This window comes from Akebia trifoliata, chromosome 12, assembly GCF_017979445.1.
Source record: "Akebia trifoliata isolate Shusen 1 chromosome 12, ASM1797944v1, whole genome shotgun sequence".
Taxonomy (NCBI): Eukaryota; Viridiplantae; Streptophyta; class Magnoliopsida; order Ranunculales; family Lardizabalaceae; genus Akebia; species Akebia trifoliata.
This window is the reverse complement of record NC_141386.1, coordinates 34,526,083-34,548,279: the sequence shown is the minus strand read 5'-3', so window position 1 is coordinate 34,548,279 and position 22,197 is coordinate 34,526,083. Positions and strand designations below refer to the sequence as shown.

Genomic DNA, 22,197 nt, shown 5'->3' with positions numbered 1-22,197 from the left:
TCGTATAAACAGCCTTTTTTATAGATACATGCACTCTTAAAACTCTCTGTAAGAAAGATTGACCCTGGAATGTTAAATAATTTACGAGACTGCCCCTGTCTTTGGTTCTACGAACAAAACGCTTTTTTTAAAGGAAAAAAATCTTTAGATTGTAAAGACGATTGAGGCTGAATTCCAATCGAACGGCTGGAGTGAGAGGATACTCCTAGAGATTCTCATGACAAATATATTTTGTAATCTCCTCACATCTCACCCGTATGTTTAATATATATATATATAGATTGAGAGAAACATTTTCCTTACTAACTTAGTAAGATTTTACACTTTACCTAGAATCCATTTGATATAATTACATCAAATGGATTAGCACATTTGCAATCTAACGTCACAACCATCTAAATTTCATCAAAAATTTAGATTCATTTTTTTTTCTAAAACAATTACTTTGGGCTTGATCTAAAGTTTTGTAAATGAACAAAATTCCACATAACTCTAAAATTTAAAATTAAAATTCGAAGGTGAGCCTCTTATTAAGGGTGAAATTCTTAGTAACTTAGGGCCTGTTTGGATCACCTCTCCGTGCAAAGCAAAAGCTCATCACTCCCCGCAAGAGCAAATCTCTCCGCGGAAGAGCAGGTTTTGAAGCTTCTCCACAATGAGCAAAAAATTCTCCCCGCAAGAGCAAAAATCTCTCCAAAGCAAAAATCTATCCAACGTGAGCTCCCCGCAAGAGCAGAAGTCGTCAAAAGCTCTATCCAAACTTTAGTAAGACTAGTTTTACTCATTCAAAAACCTCATCTGACAGTCAAAATTGTGGGTCCCACTGACTCACAATAGTTGACCATGGTGATCTTGATTGGTGATTTACATGTGATGATCTTTTATATCATGGGCTTTATAAGCAAGCCCATAAATGTAAAACATTGGTTCCAAGGCTCAATAAGACAAAAAATCATTCACAAATCCAACGCCTAGGAATCATTGTTTCCATCATTTTCGCTGTCTAGGTTCAGGAATGGGCGATGCAATCATTTATGGTCATGACTCACCATCTAAATCTAGACCGTTCGATAGGTAGGTCCACTAAGTTTAGTTTTCATGGGTTATAGTGGGCCTAATCAATGACTGCCACCTGTAAAGTTATTTGTGGGTCCCGTCCAATTAAGACAGATCTTTTATTATTGGTTCTTCATTTATTTTGTTTTTGACTAAATTTTACCGCTATGAAGACGGTAAACCACTTTCCGTCATCCAAAACCGCTATTTTTCAAGTGCGTCCGTTTGATGATTTTCTTTAATTTAGGGAATCTTTTGTTATGGTAATAAAAAAATTATTTAATTAATATTTTAAATTTACGAATATACCCCTAACTTCTTAATATAATAGGAACCCGCGTTAATTAGCAAATGAAATTTTTTGTTGAAAGGGATAGAATTCGAAAAGGAATAAGTGAAAATTTTAAGGGTACTTTTGTAAGAGTGGAGTTCTTAAACACTGCAGCTGAACAGGAAAAACTCAAGAGAGAACCACGAAAGTTCCATGAGGCTCGCCTTTTCACTTTCTCTTAATTAAATAGATTAAAATCTGTCTTAAATTACAAAACTGCCATATGTTTTTTGTGTCTAAATCAGCAAGATCATCTTATTCTTGGGTGTGATTTTCCATCTCCCATCATAGAAATTGTCCTTCTATACTGATGTAGCGTGGCATATATTGATTGGGATCAATATTATGATGGTCCATACTCCCACTAATTTTTCTTTTTGAACTACAAGTAAAGTGCACGTGCATTACACGTGTAATACATGTTTATTTTACATAAAAGAGTCATGCTGAAGTGACACAGGATTTATTGTAATTCTTACAATTCTGACGTGGAGATGCATACACACCGTAGATGGATTTTACATGTATCATGAGGAAACACATCTATGGTTATGTTTAAATTGTTAGAATTTTAATAGAACTTGAAAAAAAAATTGTTTTGAGGCAGGTAGAAATCTACGTTGTCTTATAGACAACAGACGCCCCCACTCCGATTGAACACGAAGATGCAGATGGGTTGTTGGCGAACTTGTCTTCAGGATACAACAGAGCTCAGTTCTAACACAATTGTATATTTCCTCAAAATTTGCACTATTTTGAGAAAATCTGTCACACAGAATCTCGGATACACGAATGCCTCTTTTTTGTAGAAAATTTTTGAATTATATTATTTTAACAGAATTGATCTCCATAAATAGATAATAATTATAAAAATCACACCCATTCGTAAATGGTTTTTTTTTTTTTTTGAATCTCAATAGGTATGAAACCCATTAGAACTACTAGGCACCTATTCGGATCAAGGAATCCGTTAAGCACCCTTAGGCCCCTTCGACACCTTTCGGATCGGCCTTGATGCCTATCCAAAATTGGACGGTCCTATTAAATATTTAATTTTTCTCTCTCTCTCTCTCTTTCTTTCTTAAAATTTTAATTTTCTTTTCTAATTGATTTTCTACTTCTGCTTTATATAATTTAAAAGCTTCAAAAACATCATTTTTGTTTCTTAACAAATATATATAACAGTATCTACTAAAGTCATCAATAAAAGTGATAAAATATCTTTTACCACCTCTAGCTAGTATCCCATTTAATTCACATAAATCTGAATGTATTAATTCTAAGATAGTAGAAGTTCTCTCTACACTACGATGTGATTTCTTTACTATTTTAGATTGAATACATATATGACATTTATCATCATTTTCTTTATTAAACTTAGGTACTAAGTTTAAATTCATCATATTTTTATAGCTTGAGAATTTAAATGTCCTAATCTAGCATGCCACAAATCAAAAGATTCAACAATATAAGCAAAAGTACTTTCATTGATTACATTCAACTTAATCATATTGTTTACAACATACCCTTTACCAATGAAAATATCATCTTTGGTCAAGATCAATTTTCCAGAATAAAGGACTAACTTGAATCCATTTTTGTCTAACATACAAGTATAAATTAAATTCTTCCTAATTTCTGGAGCATGTAGAACATCCTTCAACAAGAGAATCTTTCCAGAAGTGAATTTGAGTTCCACAGTACCGGACCCCGCATTCTTGATGGTAGAAGAATTTCTCATGTAAAGTTGTCATTCATCTTGAACTTTGTATGATTTGAAAGCAGATCTATCAAATGACACATGCCGTGTTGCACCTGAGTCGATCCACCAATGTCCTTTTGTTTCAACCATATTTACTTCAGACACAACGGCAACCACTACATCTCCTACCATGTTAGATTCGATTTTCGGTTTTTTACCTTCACGTTTTCTACAATCTCTTGCAAAATGTCATTTTTTTCCACACACATAACAGTCGCCTCCATTCCTTTTGAACTGACCATGATCATTGTTTCTGATAAATTTCTTGAATGGTTTTCTATTGGTAAAAGGCTTGTTGTATTTTTTCTTTTCTTGAATTACAGACTCAACTATATGAGCCTTAATTGATTTAGAGCGATCATCCTTTTTATCTCTGATCTTATTTTCTTCTTCTATTTTTAAATCTTTGAAAATCTCATCTAGAGTTTGCAAATTTTTATTATGAGACAGGGCTTTTCTATAGTCTTTCCAACTGGGTGGTAATTTGGAGATTATTGCACCCACTTGAAAACTTTCGGGAAGTTTAATATTTTCTTTCTCCATCTCAATAACAATAAATTGCAACTCTTGAACTTGTTCAAGAATAGGTTTATTTTCTGTCATTTTAAAATCGAAGTATTTGAAAACTAAAAAAGTTTTTGTACCCGTATCTTCGGTTAAATACTTCTTTTCTAGTAAATCCCATAATTCTTTAGCAGTTGTGTACTTGCAAAACGAGTTGAACAATCTGTCAGTCATCGCATTGAGTACATGATCTCGACAATCCAGATCATCATCTTGCCATTTTCGTTGAGCGTCGATTTGTTCAGAAATTGCATCCGTTGAAATAGTTGGACATGCTGTTGTAAGCACATAAGCGACCTTAAATTGACGGAGCATAAAGAACACCTTCTGTTGCCATCGTTTGAAATTCGACCCATCAAAACGATCAAGTTTTACAAGGTCTTGATTCATAAACTTGATGTTTTGTGCCATTAGAGCAATAGTCTGTTGTCTATAAAACAACGTAGATTTCTATGTGCCTCAGAGCAATTTTTTTTCAAGTTCTATTAAAATTCTAACAATTTAAAAAGTTGGGTAACAATGACGATGCGATTGGGCCTTCCTACCTTACAGGTATGGGTTAGCCCAGGAAAGTCCCCGGGCCTACTTTCTTTCTTATTATATATATATATATATATATATATATATATATATATATATATAAATAAAATAAAAAAGAATTATTAAATTTTCATATAGCTTGAAGTCATTAGGAACTCTCAAGGAGAGAGTCTTTGGAATGAAGAAAGAGTTGAGAATATGTCTTTATTTATAGGTTTAAAAATCCCTCCAAAACATTTTAAAAAGCAATGTGGGATTTATAAAAATTTGAAAAAGGGAGCCAAAAGAACTTTTACAAATTTCAATCCATGTGAAAAGTTATCAACCAATAGAAATGTTCTTTTAAAAAATACTTACTTTTCTTTAACAAAAAGTACACCAACCATAAAGTAACTTTCAAATATCATTTTAAAATAAACTAAATTAATTTTATTTGAATCAATTTTAAATAAATATTAATCAACATTTATTAACATTTATTTTAACAATGTGCACATCCCACATCAGATTTGTGAGAATCGAGTAAATACCCTGTGTCATTCCAGCATTTTCCTACATAAAATCATAATAGAAGGAAATATCAAATCCATTTTTTTTTTTCTTTAAAAAAAAAAAGGCCATATACATAAATTAATGAAAAATGTGCAGCAATTTGCTAAAGACATCTAATTGAGCTGACTCAGTAATTTTAAATATGGGAGTCTCGTGGTCAAGACCAAAAATGTTATTTTTTTTTTCTCCTTTTTTTTATTATAAAAATATCTAAATTATTCCTTAATTTTGGAAAGTTAATTAATTGACTCGATAGTATTTTAGAATTCAATTGAGTCAAATTGACTTGGTCGAGTAAATAATCAAAGAAAACAATGTAAGTTCTTCAAATTTTCAAAAATCATTGGACCTTAGTTTTTTAAAATATAGTTTTCTAACAAAACCAAAACAAATTTCTCTATATTATTTCAAAAAAAATAAATTTACTCTAAATTAATTCAAATTTTAATTTCAAACATGGACTAATGCCACAGGGTATGTAGAGGACAAAATTCTAAAAGCTTTGAAAAATAAAATTTAAAGAGGGTATATTTCACTGTTGAAATTTAATTTTAAATTTTAGAGTTCAGTAGCTACGCATATATTTTATCTTTTTTGAATATGAGATTGTCCACAAATCTATAGGGAAGTGGTGGTGTTGTGTTGGATAGCTAATTTGAAATTTCATGTGGGTCATGTTGATATATTTCACACAAACTAAAGGAGAATAGAAGGGGATGTCAAATCTTGTACAAAAGGGTTACTTCCAAGTAGAGAACAAGATCTGTATCTTGTAATGCATGCCAAGAACTTCAAATCTGTACAATACGGTGGTAACAAAAGATAGGAGTTTATAAAAGTGAAATGCATGTATGGGGGCATGGGTAATAGTAGTTTTTACTTAACTACCATTCACCACTTGGTGTGCTTATAAAAGATTATAATTTGTTAAAAAAAGATTTGATGTTTGGAGTCACTTATTCCAGACTTATAGATAGATATGTTATTTATTTGTCTTGAAATTTATTATATAATCACAACTAAGGTATGAAACTCATGCTTGGTGCCAAAACTAATAAACCATGTGTCCTAATAGTCAAAACATAATGCAATCTTAATCCTAAATAAAAATTAATTAAGATCCTAAAATAAATGACAATATCAAGGCGAAAATAAGCAAAAGCTCGCATAGAGTTTATTTCAATATTCTCTTCACATTCACAATTGTAAAATTTGCAATTAAAATCACAGCACTTGCTCCTTGGATTTTCTATCCCATCAAATGGTTGATTACGATTTTAAAAGCCTAGATAACCTAACATAGTAGAAAAGGATAAGACTACAAAGTTTGGAATGAGGAAATTGCTATGTATTAGCGTCAATGATCATAACGTTTTTTAGTTCTAGATTTCAATTCTCGGTTCAAGGAAAAACCTTAAAGCATACATGCATCGTTAGAAAGAATAGCGATGGTAACCATTTTGAAAACTTCTTTATTCAAGACAAGTTGTAATCAGTTGAATTTACGATCACATAAGTCCCTTGCAATCAACAAAAGCAAGACATCCGAAAATTGAAATTATCACAGATGAACTTTAGAAATTGTCAATTGCAATATCGGGAGTATATTAAGAGACTCGATTTCTCTTCCTCCACTGCATCTTTTGTTCATTTCATCTTTTTTTTTTCTCAATTGATTCATGTATTTGTAATGCATCACCTTCATTACCTTCATGAACTCTATCATTAACGTCCTTGATGGGGTTTTTTTCTCATTCAATTCCTCCTTGTAGCATATAATACTTTGGTTTCGTGGTCTGTTGACTCTTCTAATGGTAACTCTACACAAAAAAAATAATAATAATAATAAATAAATAAAATCCCAAGAAAATTTACATATAAAAAAAGTAATTTATATCAACATATTGCCTAAGGTACTTGGACAATTACATCCTTTATAAATTTCTTCACCATCGACTTTAATTCCAAAGTCGACCATCAGTTCCAAAATTTGAATCTAATGAATTACGAACAATAATACAACACACTTAAGAATATAACTTCAGCCAATTCATGGATTTCACCAGAAAAGACCTTCAGCTAGTTCTTTGATTTCACCATAAAACAACGAAGATTTGCTCGAAGAGTGGAAACAATGGAGGCAGTAATGATTTGTTGGTCTTCCAAAAGCTTTACATGACCATAGAACCAGTGAACTTATTTCAATATTTTCGAGCACACTGGATCCCACTTCGTTGCTCCCTCCTTTCCAAAATTGAAAAATGATAAAAATGTTCAAACTAAATAAGATGGGAATATGATCTTAACACCAACAAACTCAACAAGATAGTTTAGGAGTGAACATATGAGAAACAAAGTGCAAGAACAAATAGTGTGTATAAAAGGAAGAAAATAAAAATTATAATTTAAGTTCTCATTCATATGATTCTTCACAATTTCAAACCATGATAGGTAAACGCTTGAGTAGTGGTTAGTGATAGGTAATATGGTTAGTGGTAAGCATAAGAAGTATGGATTCAAGGGGTCTGAACCTAGGATGTGGGAGCAATTCTCCACGCGTTTTACCACTTAGCGAAGTGGCACTTTTACACTTTCAAACTACTTTAACAAAAAGAAATAAACAAAAATTACTATTGATTAGAATTTAACACAGTAATACCAATCATGAAGCATAGATTGAGCAACAAATTATAATCCACACTACTCATGTGGATCTATAATGAGAACCAACAAAATGGAAATCCTCTGATAAATATAGAAAAATTTGCATTTGCCTTAAGGTCTATATATATTGATAGGAACATGAGAAAAATTGTGGTTCATTGATACACTTAACTAGACAACCTACAACTTGTAGACAATTTGTCCTATGAGGTAGAAAAACAGTTGCTGCAGTACAAAAAATATGGTCCATACCTTACACATCTTTGAAAGAAGCTCCAATTAGTAGGGAGTAAACGACACAAGTATTCGATAATGGTTTTAACAAATTTAGACGGAAAGAAAATATTTACTCATGATGCATGGTTGTATGAACTAAGAATGCCTTTGTGAGGCCAAGGATAGTTTGGGCATTCCAAGCCATGTTCCACCCCATCAGCAAATATTATAGTTGCAAAACTCAGAATCCCAGAAACGCTTGCTCCAAGGAGTGCAAGCTCTCTTGAGGACTTCACACCAGCAGATCCAACTCCATCTTGACCTTGCCTGAATCTAAAAGAGGACAATACAGGAGCAGATTGCATATTAAATACAACTACTCTTAGCAAAAAACGATTAAACACTTGTCTTAGAGTACTAAATGAAATAAAACCCAATAACGTAGAAATATGAACTTAACCATATTTAACAGTAACTACAATGTCAACTAAATGCTTAACTAAGGACATATCCAATCGTCAAGCATACCCACCAAACAGTCCAAACTTGACTATGAAAGCGAAATAGGGTCACATGCCAAAGGGGTGCATCTAGAGAACAAAAATATCACAATGCACTTCCAAAATTATACTGGATTGAATGGGGATGCAACTCCATTCATTTGAAAGATGATCATTCTCTCACATTATAATCCTTGACAGATAGAATTGAAAAGCTAAAAGTGGGTTGCTCCAACCACCTTGTATGTGTGCTACACATAGAAAGCATGAAAATAATAACTTCTTCTATTTATTTATTTTGATAAATAACTTCATCTATTTTTCCAATCTTGACCTCAGTTTCTTTAGCACAACTGGGGAGGAAACATGTTATATAATAAAGATAAAAGAGCACAAAGAATAGTTACAAAACCTTATAAAGAATACCACTATTTGGAGCAAAGATAGAAAGATGGTTCTGTAACAGATCATTTGTTTCTGAACCAGTTTCTCTTCTTATGACCACCCACAAAAAGAAAAATGAAAAAAAACCCTTTGAAGCATTTAATCAAATACCTGGGGAGGGGTAGTAAAATATGAACTTCTCTGACATACACGAGCAAGCAAGATAACTAAATTATTTAAAACTTTAGTAATTGCTATGGAATTAGATTTTATCAAGGATCCATCAACTATAAAAATTAGTACCAAAGAAAGCAATTTTCATTAGATGCTTACATTGATGGCTTGCTTAGATGAGAACTGATTAAAGTAAGATTCAAATAGAAGCGAAATCCAAAGAAGGCCCTTGTCTGATTCAAAACCAAAGTTGATCTCAGTTAAAAAAGAAAAAAAAAATTGTAAACAATAAGAGCAAGATTATTAAAAAATGGAAATGATTTTGAAACACACTTCCAGAATACAATATTAATTGATCCAATAATTATGACTGACCAAGAATACATCCTTGAAGCATTTCATCAAACACCTGGTGAAGGGAAGTAAAAAAAGAGCTTCATTCCTATACACGACCAATTATTTCTAACCAAAATAACTCGAACAATATTTACAGTAATTTTCGAGTTCATATTTCTTCCTCTGACTTGGATTTAGTACAAGAATTGGGTGATTCTCCACCTTTATTCGTGCAAAACTTTAGTGATTTTTCCTTTATGGATGGTGTTGAAGTAGGGCTAAGACTGCTTGAACAAATATCAGTACTTTGAGTCCCCACATCTCCAGTCAAACTCTTCACTTTCTCCTCTACATTTTAAACCCATAAAACAAAGTTATCGAAGCAACGCAGATATTATATAATTATAATTAGATTATAAGAACAGAAACAAAACAAAGTGTTTTAAGATCTTGAATTGGAGGTTCAGTTTCTTGAATGGGGAGGAGTAAACAAGAGGTCCAGGCATTGTCATTCTGATTGTCAAGTAAAAAAATCGTAGCAAACAATCCTCTTTTTACATGGGTAAAGGTATGTAGTGGGGCCTCTTAGAGGGCCCAACAAATCTCCTTGTAGTGTCCCCACTCCCTCAAGGGTTGCAAGTTGGTTTGGTTTAGTTCAATTTGAAGTCAAATCGGAATCGAATCGATATTGGTCAATTTCTCTAAATAAGAACTAGAACCAAATAAAATTCCATTGAAATCAAACAAATCCAAATCGAACTTAAGATGGTTTGATTTAATTTAGTTCTATGGGTTGCCAATATTCTATAAATTGTTAGTAATATTTTTTAATAAAAAAACAAATATATAATAAATATAAAATTTTATACAATAAATCATTAATTTATACATAAAAAATCATTAGTTTATTCATAAAAAATCATTAATCTATGTCTTAACTCCTAAAATAATTCATATAAATTATTATATACATATATATTTATTTATCGCAAAGGATTCGGTTATATTCAAGATTGATTTGAGAATCGAACCAAACTGATCAGTTCTCCATTTTTGTAACCCGGAATAGAACCGCAATTTGTTCCAAACCACCTCAAAGCTATCAATTTGATTTGATTCTCGGTTTGAATTGTACCAACTTGCACCCCTAACTCCCACCATACCATTGCTCTTCATGATTCTAACATTTTTATCTATTATATTCTTTAGGACAACAAGAAAAAATAAAAAATTAGTGTAAAATCCTTTAATATAGGGATTTCTTGCTAATTTTCCCCCTAATTTTTGAAATAATTCAGCGGGTAAACTCTTTTTGATGATGATGCCTTAATTTTGGAAAGTGGATTCCACTCATGTTAAGGTGTGGAAGTGGGGAACGGATCCTCTTAGCTCCACTTTTCTGTAGCGCTTCTTCTACAGTCACAAAATATCACAATTTCAAAAAAGAGTCGTGATGAATCTGTGAAAAATTGAAATAACAAAGATAACACAATCACACAAGGATTTACGTAGTTCGGCAGTGTGCTTACGTCCACAGAATACAACAAGAACAATCACTATTTTCTCATAAATTTTACAACCTTAGATATTTAGAATTATATAACAAAGAGTTACCAAAACATGTAAAACTTCCCAAAATAGAAACCCTCAAAAATAAAAAATCTCTTAGGCTATGTTTGGATTGAGAGAAGTGGAGAGAAGAGAAACTCAATTTCTCTCGACCATGCTTGGATTGACAGGAGAGATCTTGGGACAACTTTGAAATTTTAAAATATCATAAAAAAGATCAAGGGTTAGAGTTAGAATTTTAAAATATTTTATAAGGATTTCTCTCCACTTTTGGAGAGAAAGAAAACTAACATTTTTTTTTTCTCTCATCTATCCTCCAATTCTTTTTTCTTATCTCTCCACTTAACAATCCAAACAAGAGAAATGGAGAGAAAATCATTTATTTTCTCTTCTCTTCTATTCTCCTTTCTCCATTTCTCTCAATCCAAACATAGCATTAAAAAAGTATTACATAATTGCACTTTTCATACTCATTAAAAAAATCTGGAACGGGAGCTCCGCTCGTTGACTAGGTAGTGGGATTCATGCAACTTTGCATAGCGCAATAAAATACAAGACATTTACATAAAAGAATGCACACGGTCTTGGTACGCTACTGACATGTCAAGGGCACAAACCATAGATCGTTTTCATCGTGATACACACGAAAAAGGTATGGTTATGTGCCTTTGCTATGTCAGCCGTGTACCCAACCATGTGCATTCATCGTTATTCTTAAAAAAAACTAACCTTTCAGATCTCTTGTACTCATGGTTTGGATTAGATTGAAAAAAAAATCAGAAAAAATATATTTTTTAGCATAATCTAAGCCTTCGGAAATGTACGATCATTGAACCTCTAATTTTCAAACAATTTTTAACTGTATACTTTGAATGTGTTGTTGACGTGGCACTATCTTAACCGTGTAAAAGCGCTACAGGAATAGAGATACAAATGATCCGCTCCGTTGAAGTGGGTGATGGGTTCGATGCACAACACATGAATTGGTGAAAAAACAAAAAGTGGTAAGTAACAAATTCCCACGTGATTTGAAATGGGGATTTATAGGCAAAAAGTAAAAAAGAAATGGAAATTTCTTGAATGCGCGTGCTTGGTTAAATGTATTTTACAAAAAAAATGTAAAAAAGACTATTAATACATAAAGATTTTACAATTAAATATATTAAAAGAGAAATATTTGACAAGTTGAATAAGTTTAAAATTCTGAAAAGAAAAGCTAGGCGAATTTTTAACTCTGAAAATACTAAATTATCATTTTCAAAATTAAAATATTTTATTTAATTCGTGTTTATTGATTATTTGATAAGTTGTGAAATCTTTTCAAAATATGTTGGAATTAATTTACCATATCTATGTTGCTATAAATTCCATGAAAATTTTCCTATATTAAATGCCAGCCCGCTCCCATGCCATGATGGAGGAGTGCTCAATGCCATTGTACTTGTCTTTTTCTTCTTCTTATGTTATTTAGGATTTATGATACACTATACTTATCAATCTCAAGAAGTTCAATTGATGTTCTTGGCATTTCCGGCAATATAACAGTGATAGGGGCTGCTTGAAAAAGTTGTGACAGGACCATGTCCAAGCAGTCCCAAAATGCAAATATTTCTAATTGATAGACGAGTTACGTTATTTGAATAAATATTGATTTGAGAGATTAGGATTGATTATCTTCTTTTTAGGATTTTTATTTTTATACATTTTAAGGGAGTGGAATTTGTCTTTTTAATCTTTCTTGTGATTGATTGATTGAACGAGCATCCAAGCAAAGATCTAATTTTGATGGAGGAATTTTGAGAAATTGACGGCTTCCAAATTTTTTCAAAAAATTAGGAGGATTTAGAAAGAAGTCCCCCATTGGGGTTCATTATGCCACTTGTGCTGCAATTGTTTCAGAATCTGTACAAATTAATGCACAAATGTGACTTGGGTGTTGGCGCGCTTATGCATGCATTTCCCCTGGCCCAAACGAGAAGTTGTAGATAATCATCCAACTATAGAATATCCCAGCCCTGTATTACAACATCAAATTGTTCTGTTTTGTGCTGAATATATGACTCTTAGATGTTAAATGCATGCATGTATCTTGAAGATTATTGAACAAAATATAAAGGAAACAATTGAAAGTTCAACAAATTAACCCAACAAACAAACTAAGAAGAGCCCAGAGAAGTTCTTCACAAATGTGACTTGTTTTTTTTTTTTTTTCTAAATTTGGGTTGTAATAAGTAAAAGTTGGGGTGCCCATAGCAGCTCTATAAAATAACTATTATGATCTTATACCTCTTCTCAACTCAGATGGAATTATACTATCAATCAAACAACCTCAAAATCTAAATCATGAATAAGAGCTATGGAGATGGTGAATTAAGGGGAGGTTGAATTCACCTTGCTAGGAGCTATCAACTGTTTCATTTCTGCATCCAAGATCATTGCCAACGCAGGTCTGGTACAACAAGTTTAATAAAGTGGATATAATTAACAAAATAAATAGTACATTATATATAGTATGTGGGATCGTTTCATCGCTACCATTGATTAGCAGACTTTGGTTAGACAATAATACTTGTGACCGTCTAATTAACGGACTTTATTATGATTATCTATGGCCCATCCAAGAAGTGATCCATTGGATATGAAGCCCAGCCCAAACTAATCAACAGACTTTTTTATGATTTTCAACGATTTCGGATCGATAAATGAACCATAATGAGATTCCAAAGTACCTATCTCTGATGCTCGCAGTTCGTTGCATCATCTCTTGCTTGACAGCCACATAACCTTCAGTGACTTTGTTAAGATATAGGAGCGGATTTTTCCCGATTAGCTGAAATATGAAATATGAAATATGAAATAATGGAATATTTTAGAGAGATACCATTAACACACCAATCTATTATACAAAATGTCTAATTTCAAAAGGATTGGTGTGTTATAAGTAAAATTTGGCGTGTTAATGCCTTCGTCTCCATTTTGATCCACTTAAAATTATATGACCCGTTGGCTGTCAGGTTATGAGTTATCTCATACGGAAATTCGGGTAGGACCCAATTCCAATCAGGTTTAAAATGGTGCAGGTTAGAAATAGACCCGAATTTAATAGGGCTTCATAATCTGGTCGGGCCTGTTGGACAATCGTCAACAATGAGCCCACATAACTGGGGCCCACCAAAATTTGATGAGGCAAGTTGGACGCACCAAATATGACCAATATGACAGCTTAAAATACCTAACTTTTTAGAAAAAGTCCTCAGATGGAGGGATTTCTTTCTAAACACCCCCTAACTTTTTTATGTTAATTCAAATCATTGGGATTAACCTTTGATCGAATTTTCTAAAAGAACGAATTTTCTTTTTAAAAAAATCGCTAGTTTTTTTTTTTTCCCACCAAGTAATTTTCTTCAAAAATGCGCGATTATAATTCATATACACTCAAACCTAATTTTCCAACCGATTTTCCTAACCAATCATAAAAATAAGGTAATAGTTGAATTTCTTTGAAAAAGGGGAAAATTTTTCTAGAAAAACAAATTTCCCATCTTTTATGCCCAAAACAGATCCAGTTCTTTTATTTGGTAGGATAGACAAATGTACCAGAAAATAAATAAATGTCCCCACTGATCAGAGGGCTGATTGGCTACAGTAATCCAATCAACTTCTGCTTTTTCTCCCATTTATGAAAAACAAAATTCCAAAATATCTAAAATTTCAGAAAAAAAGAGGGAAAAAACAAAGAACAAGAAGAAGAATTTTCCTGAGAAACATCCTTCTTCACGTTGATTCCGGGCAGATCCTTTGGAAGATCGCTGATTTTTTTCCACAAAAGAATGACGGATTCTGAATTTTTTTCGAAAAATGGTTAATTTCCCATCTTTTGGAAATTTATTGTACAACGAGCGACATTCAATAAATTAGTAGAAAGGCTCTAATAAATGATCGCATAGGGGTTTGTATTATCGAATATTTGGTTATTGGGGTTTGATAATTAGTAGAAACATTGTACATGAAGATACACAAACCCTACTTAATTATTAATTGACGACCCAGATTCTTAAGTTCATTTTATGTTGGATATATAGAATGACACCCTATCGTGTATTAGTCTTCTAATTTCATAATCAAATGAAGTAAGTGACATTGTTGTTCAACGAAGACCAATTACAAATGTATAGTCTACGGTTTTGGGAGTTTTTCAATTTTCAGGACATGTTATGGTAAATCAGAGTAAAATCTTTCCATATTTGGTCTTGATTGAGTTTATGTTTAAAATAAAATGGATTATTAATACATTATTGATTATTTAACAAGTTGTGAAATATTTTGGAATTAATTTACCATATATAAACGCCAGCCCAGTCCCATGATGGAGTATGGAGTGTTCAATGAACGTATGTCATTGTACTTGTCTTTTTCTTCTTGTTATGTTATCTAGGGATTATGATACACTATACTCATCAATCTCAAGAAGTTCGATCCATGTTCTTGGCATTTCCGGCAATGTAACTGCGATAGGGGCTGCTTGAAAAAGTTGTGACAGGACCATGTCCAAGCATTTCCAAAATGCAAACATTCCTAATTGATAGATGACTTACCTTAATTTGAATAAATATTTGATTTGTAGTTATGATGTTTGAGGAATTAGGATTTATTATCTTCCTTTTAGGACTTTGTTCTTAAAGAAATTTATCAAAATGATTCAATTTTCATAATTAATTATCAAAATAGTAAATTGTAGCAATTAATTCCGAAAACGGTAATTTATTGTTTTCAAAATTAATGTTTTTTATCAAAGTGGTAAAAATAGTAAAATATAAAAAAAAAATTATATCGAAAATACCCTTTTTTATTTTACATATGCATTTACCATTTTAACCTTAGAAATAAATCAAAATCCAACTAAATCTTTCTCTTCTTTTTAATCTTCCCAACACCAACAAAACTTGCACTTCGTCTTTTCCATCTTCTCAAATTTTATTCAATACAAATGACACCAAACAGAAATATGAAAGAGGAGAGGATTTTTTCGTAATTTCAGTCAAAAAATAAAAAAAGGTATTTTCAATAAAAAAAAAATTATATTTTACTGTTTTTACCATTTTGGTAAAAAATATTAATTTTAAAAATGGTAAATTACCGTTTTCAAAATTAATTACTACAGTTTACCATTTTGATAAATAGTTGAAATGTGGTATATGTTTTGATAAATTTACCCTGTTTTTATACATTTAAAGGGAGTGAAACTTGACTATTTCAGTATTATAATTTTATTTTTTTATTTTTTTTATTTTTTTTTATTTTTGTGATTGATTGAAGTAGCATCCAAGCAAAAATCTAATTTTGATGGAGGAATTTTGAGAAATCGACGGCTTCTGAATTTTCTCAAAAAATTAGGAGGATTTAGAAACAAGTCCCCCAATAGAGTTCATTTTGCCACTCGTACAACTGTTTCGGAATGCGTACAAATTATTACCCAAAATTGGAGGTGAAAATTATTGTACTATTAGTGAGTGACTTGGGTGTTGGCATGCTTATGTAATAATGTTATCCCAGCCCTGTATTACACAGTCACAACTATCGAAATTTTGTCCTGAATATATGACTCTTAGATGTTAAATGTTTCTTGAAGATTATTTTGAACAAAATAATAAAGAAAAAAATTGAAAGTTCAACAAATTAACCCAACAAACAAACCAAGAAGAGCCCTGAGGACTTCTATACATGTTTGTAGCTGGATCAACTTGTCAACTAGTGATCATGGTTTTAAAACTCATTCGAGACCGAGACGTATCGATTGAGTTAACTCAGTATCGAAGTTGAACGAGACTTAGGACTCACGTTCAATATTTTGATTTGTCTCATGAGATGTTTCAAATGTAATGGAAAACTCGTCCGAGACGCCTTGGTAGCCCACTCGATTTCATAGAAAGTAAGACTATAAAATTAAATTAGAAAAAAAAAAAAAAAAAAAAGATGGAGCTTGGTTCAAGGTGTTGAAAATGGAAGGCCAACAAACTCTCAAATTTAAAATCAAAATTCAATACTTATTTTTTTTGGAATAGAGTATCTCTGAGTCTAACAAGCTGACCATGATCCATTGGTCTTTGCCCAACCCATGGGGCAACATTATCCATCGAAATTTAAGATCGAAAAATTAAGTCTTTTTTGTTTTCTTACAAGTTTTGTGATCTACATCCTTGTGGCCTCCGATCATGCTTTTTGATGCCACATGCATCGGCGGTCAAAAGACTTTCCTTACTAATTTAATAAGGAAAACGTTTTAACTTCGAAAATGGACAATTAGTGAGCTCCAAATTTCAACCATTTTGTGTCTTGCCATGTGGCACTCTCTATACTATTTAAAAGTGCTACATGAAAAAAGTGTTATGGAAGATCCGTTTTCGAGAAGTATGTTAGGAGGGAGATTGAATAGAAAGTTAATTGGAGTTTGAGCCGAGAATAAAGTGTAGGAGGTTCATAATTTTCTTCTTCTACATGATCCTCTTCTTTTATTTATTTATTTATTTATTAATTATAATCTTACTCAACAATACCTGTAGGTGTCATACTACAATCTTATTAGATTATAGTATAGGTTCCATGCTAAAAGAGTTGAAAAACTTTTTCTCAGAAAATTTTTACTCTCTAGAGGATAAGGGTTGATTTTCGAGTGTTAATTTTTGGATTTTATTAAACAAATAACTCACTTTTTAAGAGCATTATATTATATATCTCCCAAATCCCTCAGGTACATGTGATTCCCCACAAACCAAATATACCAGGTATACTGGGATAAATCCCTGTGGGTGGCCAATGCTAAGTAGAAAACTCTTATTTTATTAGATCAATAGGAAAACACAACTTGAATGATCTCTATCAGAGGCTTTGAAATATCATCATACAAGTCGATCCTAAATCTTGGGGTCAACTCTCTTTCTCTAAATACAACCAAGAAAAATAGACACGAGGGAGCACAATACCATTTGTAGAAGAAAAAATTGGATCTTGTTGGTTTCACAAATTTCCTCCATCAAACTTAGATCTTTGCATCAATGCTTTTTCAATCAATCACACCAAAATATAAAATATAGTAAAAAAAAAAGTCCTAATATGAAGATAATAAATCCTAATCTCTCTAAGATCGTTACTACAAATAAATATTTACCCAAATAAGGTAATTCACTATCAATAAGGAATACTTGCAATTTAAGCTCATTTTTCTTTCTAGAAAATATCATATCTTAAGGTGTTCCCTTAGGTAAGTTGGTTAAGTTTATTGAGGTTTGATACTATGACATGGGTTCAAAATCATTGAACTCACCTTCACGTTGACCACTAACCCCTTGCTTGCCAAGCATAGGAGAAGGATATAAAATTATATTTTGATCATGCCATGTGAGACAATATATGAGTTTGATGCATACCTCAAGATATGCACCAATCTATTCTCTTAAATTTGAACCATCTTTAGCATCAAGATTTTCACTTTAATTTGGTGTCATATGCCCATTCCAATGAAGTGTCATTTTATTCCCTCACAAATTTGAATGTTGGTTAAGCCGCATAAACCATACTATTCCCTCAAATCATTTTGAGGCTAAAAATTTCTAGGATCAAGATCAAGTAAAGTGTCTCATTCCTATACAATAGGAATGGTGTCTACGTGGTACATTTTGGTTAGGCATTGAATTTCTAAACAAATTATTTTTACATGGTACACAATCCAATGTATTTAATCTCCAACCAAATGTTACTATAAGCACAAGACACTTTTATGGATTGCAGGGTTGCAATCTAGGCGGGTTGGAGGGTCAACCCAAGTTGTAGAACCCTCAATCCGAGCTCAACTCAAGCCAAACATTGGGTTAGAACTCATTAACACAAGCTCAACCCGAGATTGAACTTCTAAAATCGGGTTGAGCTCGGGTTAGCCCAAGTTAGGTAATTTTGAGCGGGTTGAGCTCATTGAGCAATTCTAATTTCATTTTGATTAATACATAAATTTTATTTTATATCTTAAAAAATAAATATAATATAAACAAACAAAATCACTAGTAAATAAATTTGCACATAACCTCCAAATCCATTAAATTTTTTCCTTAATTTTACATACCCTCCTCCCACACCTCAACTAATAACACGTAAGGCACAATCCAAGGAAATTTTAAAAAAAAGATATTTTAGGCGTCAATCTCTTGGATTGTGACTTAGTGGCATTTGTTGAGATGTGGGAGGAGGGCTTCAATCCTCCGCCCTAAGTGCATAGGATCCGGACTCAATTAACAAAGACTTTGTAGCATTCCAAGTCACTGGCGGGCTTAACACGTCTAGAATTTTAATATGTAAAGCGTGTAATCATGAATAGCATTCCAAGTCTCAACTGGCAGGTTAAACATTTCAAGACTTTAGACTTTTAACATTCCAAGTCTTTAGTGAGCTTGACACTTCTAACATGTAAAGTCTAGACTCATTAATTCACTTTTCTTGACTTTATAGCATTTGAAACATACATATTTACAATTAAATTTGCATAATTAGTTAAACAAATTGACTCATCGATTGTGTAGAAAATATGAATGAGAAGGAAATGGCGGAACTAAAAGTGTTTCTAAACCAAAAATGACTATATTTAACAGCTCGATTGTATTATTTGTGTTTGAGATATTTGAAATTGTAGGTCATGAACAAATGTGACGAGCTCTTCTATGTTATGAACATCAGTGTCACAACTTGTTAGGTTTAATACATATACACACCGTTCAAAATGCTACATGCCCTATTTAGCAATCCACCCTATTAAAAAAATTACTAAGTTATTATAAATAATTTAAAAAACTGGAGTGTAATAAGTAAAAGTTGGGGGCCAATAACAACTCTCCACCCTATTAAAAAAATTACTAAGTTATTATAAATAATTTAAAAAACTGGAGTGTAATAAGTAAAAGTTGGGGGCCAATAATAACTCTCTTTAAGAAAGAAAAGACAATGATAAACAATAAAGAAAGATAATGATAAACATTATCACATTACACTTTCTTTTATGAGAGATTTACTGACCTCACTGTTATCTTTTTATAACAATAACTCCCTTCGAGGTCTAACAACTCCAGGCAACCTTCTTTATAAAATTTATTACTCACCAAACCTCTATTTTTCAAGTTCGTTACCCAACAAATCTTTTAGTAGGATCCACGTCATCAACACTTTTAGATGTAACCTCTACCCTCACTTTTTTATATCTAATAAAAAATCTAGAGTGGTTATTGGCACTCCAACTTTTACTTATTATACCCATTTCTCTCAATCCAAACATAATATTAAGAAAATATTACATGATTGTACTTTTCATATTCATTAAAAAAATTTGGAACGGGAGCTCCACTCACTACCTAGGCAACGGGACTCCCACAGTTCTGCGTAGCACAACAGAATACAAGACATTTACATAAAAGAATGCACACGGTCTTAATACACGGTTGACATGTCAAGGGCACAAATCATAAATCGTTTTCATCGTGATACACATGAAAAAGATGTGTGATTCTGTGCCTTTGCTATGTCAGCCGTATACCCAACTGTGTGCATTCATCATTATTCTTAAAAAAACCAACCTTTCAAACAAACGTTTAAAAAAAAAAAAAAACATAATTCAAGCCTTTGTAAATGGATGGTCACTAAACCTCTAATTTTCAAACAATTTTGAACTGTTTACTTTGAATGTATTGTTGATGTGGCACTATTTTAACTGTGTAAAAGCTCTATAGGAATAGAGATACAAAGGATCACTCCGTTGAAGTGGATGATGGGTTCGATGCATAACACATGAATTGGTAAAAAAGCAAAAAATGGTAAGTAATAAATTCCCACATGATTTGAAATGGGAATGTATAGGCAAAAAGTAAAAAAGAAATGGAAATTTCTTGAATGTGCGTGCTTGGTTAAATGTATGTTACAAAAAATGTAAAAAAGTCTATTAAATATAGAAAGATTTTACAACTAAATATATTAATAGAGAAATATTTGACAAGTTGTAAAATTTTGGGGGAATTACCACACCGTTAGAGAAAAAGTTTAAAATTTTGAAAAGAAAAGCTAGGCGAATTTTTAACTCCGAAAATACTAAATTACCATTTTCAAAATTAAAATATTTTATTTAATTCGTGTTTAAAATAAAATCAGACTAAAATCTTTCCATATTTGTTCTTGGTTGAATTCATGTTTAAAATAAAATTGATTATTAATACATTATTGATTATTTGATAAGTTGTGAAATCTTTCAAACATATGTTGGAATTAATTTACCATATCTATGTTGCTATAAATTCCATGAAAATTTTCCTATATAAACGCCAGCCCACTCCCATGCCATGATGGAGGATTGCTCAGTGAATGAATGCCATTGTACTCGTCTTTTTCTTCTTGTTATTTTATTTAGGATTTATGATCTCAAGAAGTTTGATCGATGTTCTTGGCATTTCCGGCAATATAACAGCGATAGGGGCTGTTTGAAAAAGTTGTGACAGAACCATGTCCAAGCATTTCCAAAATGCAAACATTCCTAATTGATAGATGACTTATCTTAATTTGAATAAATATTGATTTGTAGTTATGATCTTTGAGGAATTAGGATTTATTATCTTACTTTTAGGACTTCTATTTTTATATATTTAAAGGGAGTGGAATTTGTCTTTTTAATCTTTTTTGTGATTGATTGATTGAACGAGCATCCAAGCAAAGATCTAATTTTGAGGAGGAATTTTGGGAAATCGACGGCTTCCAAATTGTTTCGAAAAATTAGGGGGCTTTAGAAAGAAGTCCCCCATTAGGGTTCATTATGCCACTTGTGCTGCAACTGTTTCAGAATGTGTACAAATTAATTCACAAAACGATAGCCCTCTCGATTTCTTAAAAAGTAAGATTAAAAAAGAAAATAAAAAAGGAAGTCTTTTTGGGGCTTAATTCAAGGTGTTGAAAATGGAAGGCCGACAAACTCTCAAATTTAAAATTAAAATTCAATATTTATTTTTCTGGAATAGGATATCTCTGAGTCTAACGGACTGACCATGGTCCATTGGGCTTTGCCCAGCCCAAGGGGCAACCTTATCCATCGAAATTTAAGATTGAAAAACTAAAGCTTTTTTTCTTAAAAGTGTTGTGATCTATATCCTTGCGGAATCTAATCATGTTTTTTTATGCCACATACGTTGGCGGTCAAAAAACTTTCCTGACTAATTTAATAAGGAAAGCGTTTTAACTTGAAAATGGACAGTTAGTGAGCTTCAAATTTCAAACATTTTGTGTCTTGCCATGTGGCACTGTCTATATACTATTTAGAAGTGCTATATGAAAAAAGTACTAGGCATTTTTTTTTCAGTTCAGTTTATGAGTATTGATTATCAAACTTAGCCCCATAAAAAGCTGCAATTTTGTATCCGAAGGAAAGCACATCTATGGTTTGCGAGTTTGTCACGTTAGATAAGTCGATTGAGAATGCCACGTGCCTAAGTTAGATTATCACGACTCTAAGTTTATTCCTCAACCTTACCCCA

The 22,197-nt window shown here is 32.0% G+C and overlaps 1 long non-coding RNA gene across 14 annotated transcripts; it reads right to left on the bottom strand.

The window, feature by feature from the left end:
• Positions 1 to 6,180: 6,180 nt before the first annotated feature.
• LOC147389816 (uncharacterized) lies at positions 6,181 to 9,756 on the bottom strand. Of its 14 annotated transcripts, none has more exons than XR_015170931.1 (5): positions 9,235 to 9,693; positions 9,119 to 9,152; positions 8,903 to 8,976; positions 7,820 to 8,018; positions 6,181 to 6,625 (listed from the first exon to the last, which is right to left on the bottom strand). It is a non-coding gene; the product is annotated as an uncharacterized LOC147389816 (long non-coding RNA). The 14 variants fall into 14 exon arrangements; XR_015170930.1 differs by lacking the exon at positions 6,181 to 6,625 and adding an exon at positions 6,676 to 7,049 and having other exon boundaries at positions 9,235 to 9,694; XR_015170934.1 differs by adding an exon at positions 6,879 to 7,049 and having other exon boundaries at positions 6,184 to 6,625; positions 7,722 to 8,976; positions 9,119 to 9,701.
• Between the last annotated feature and the right edge of the window lie 12,441 nt (positions 9,757 to 22,197).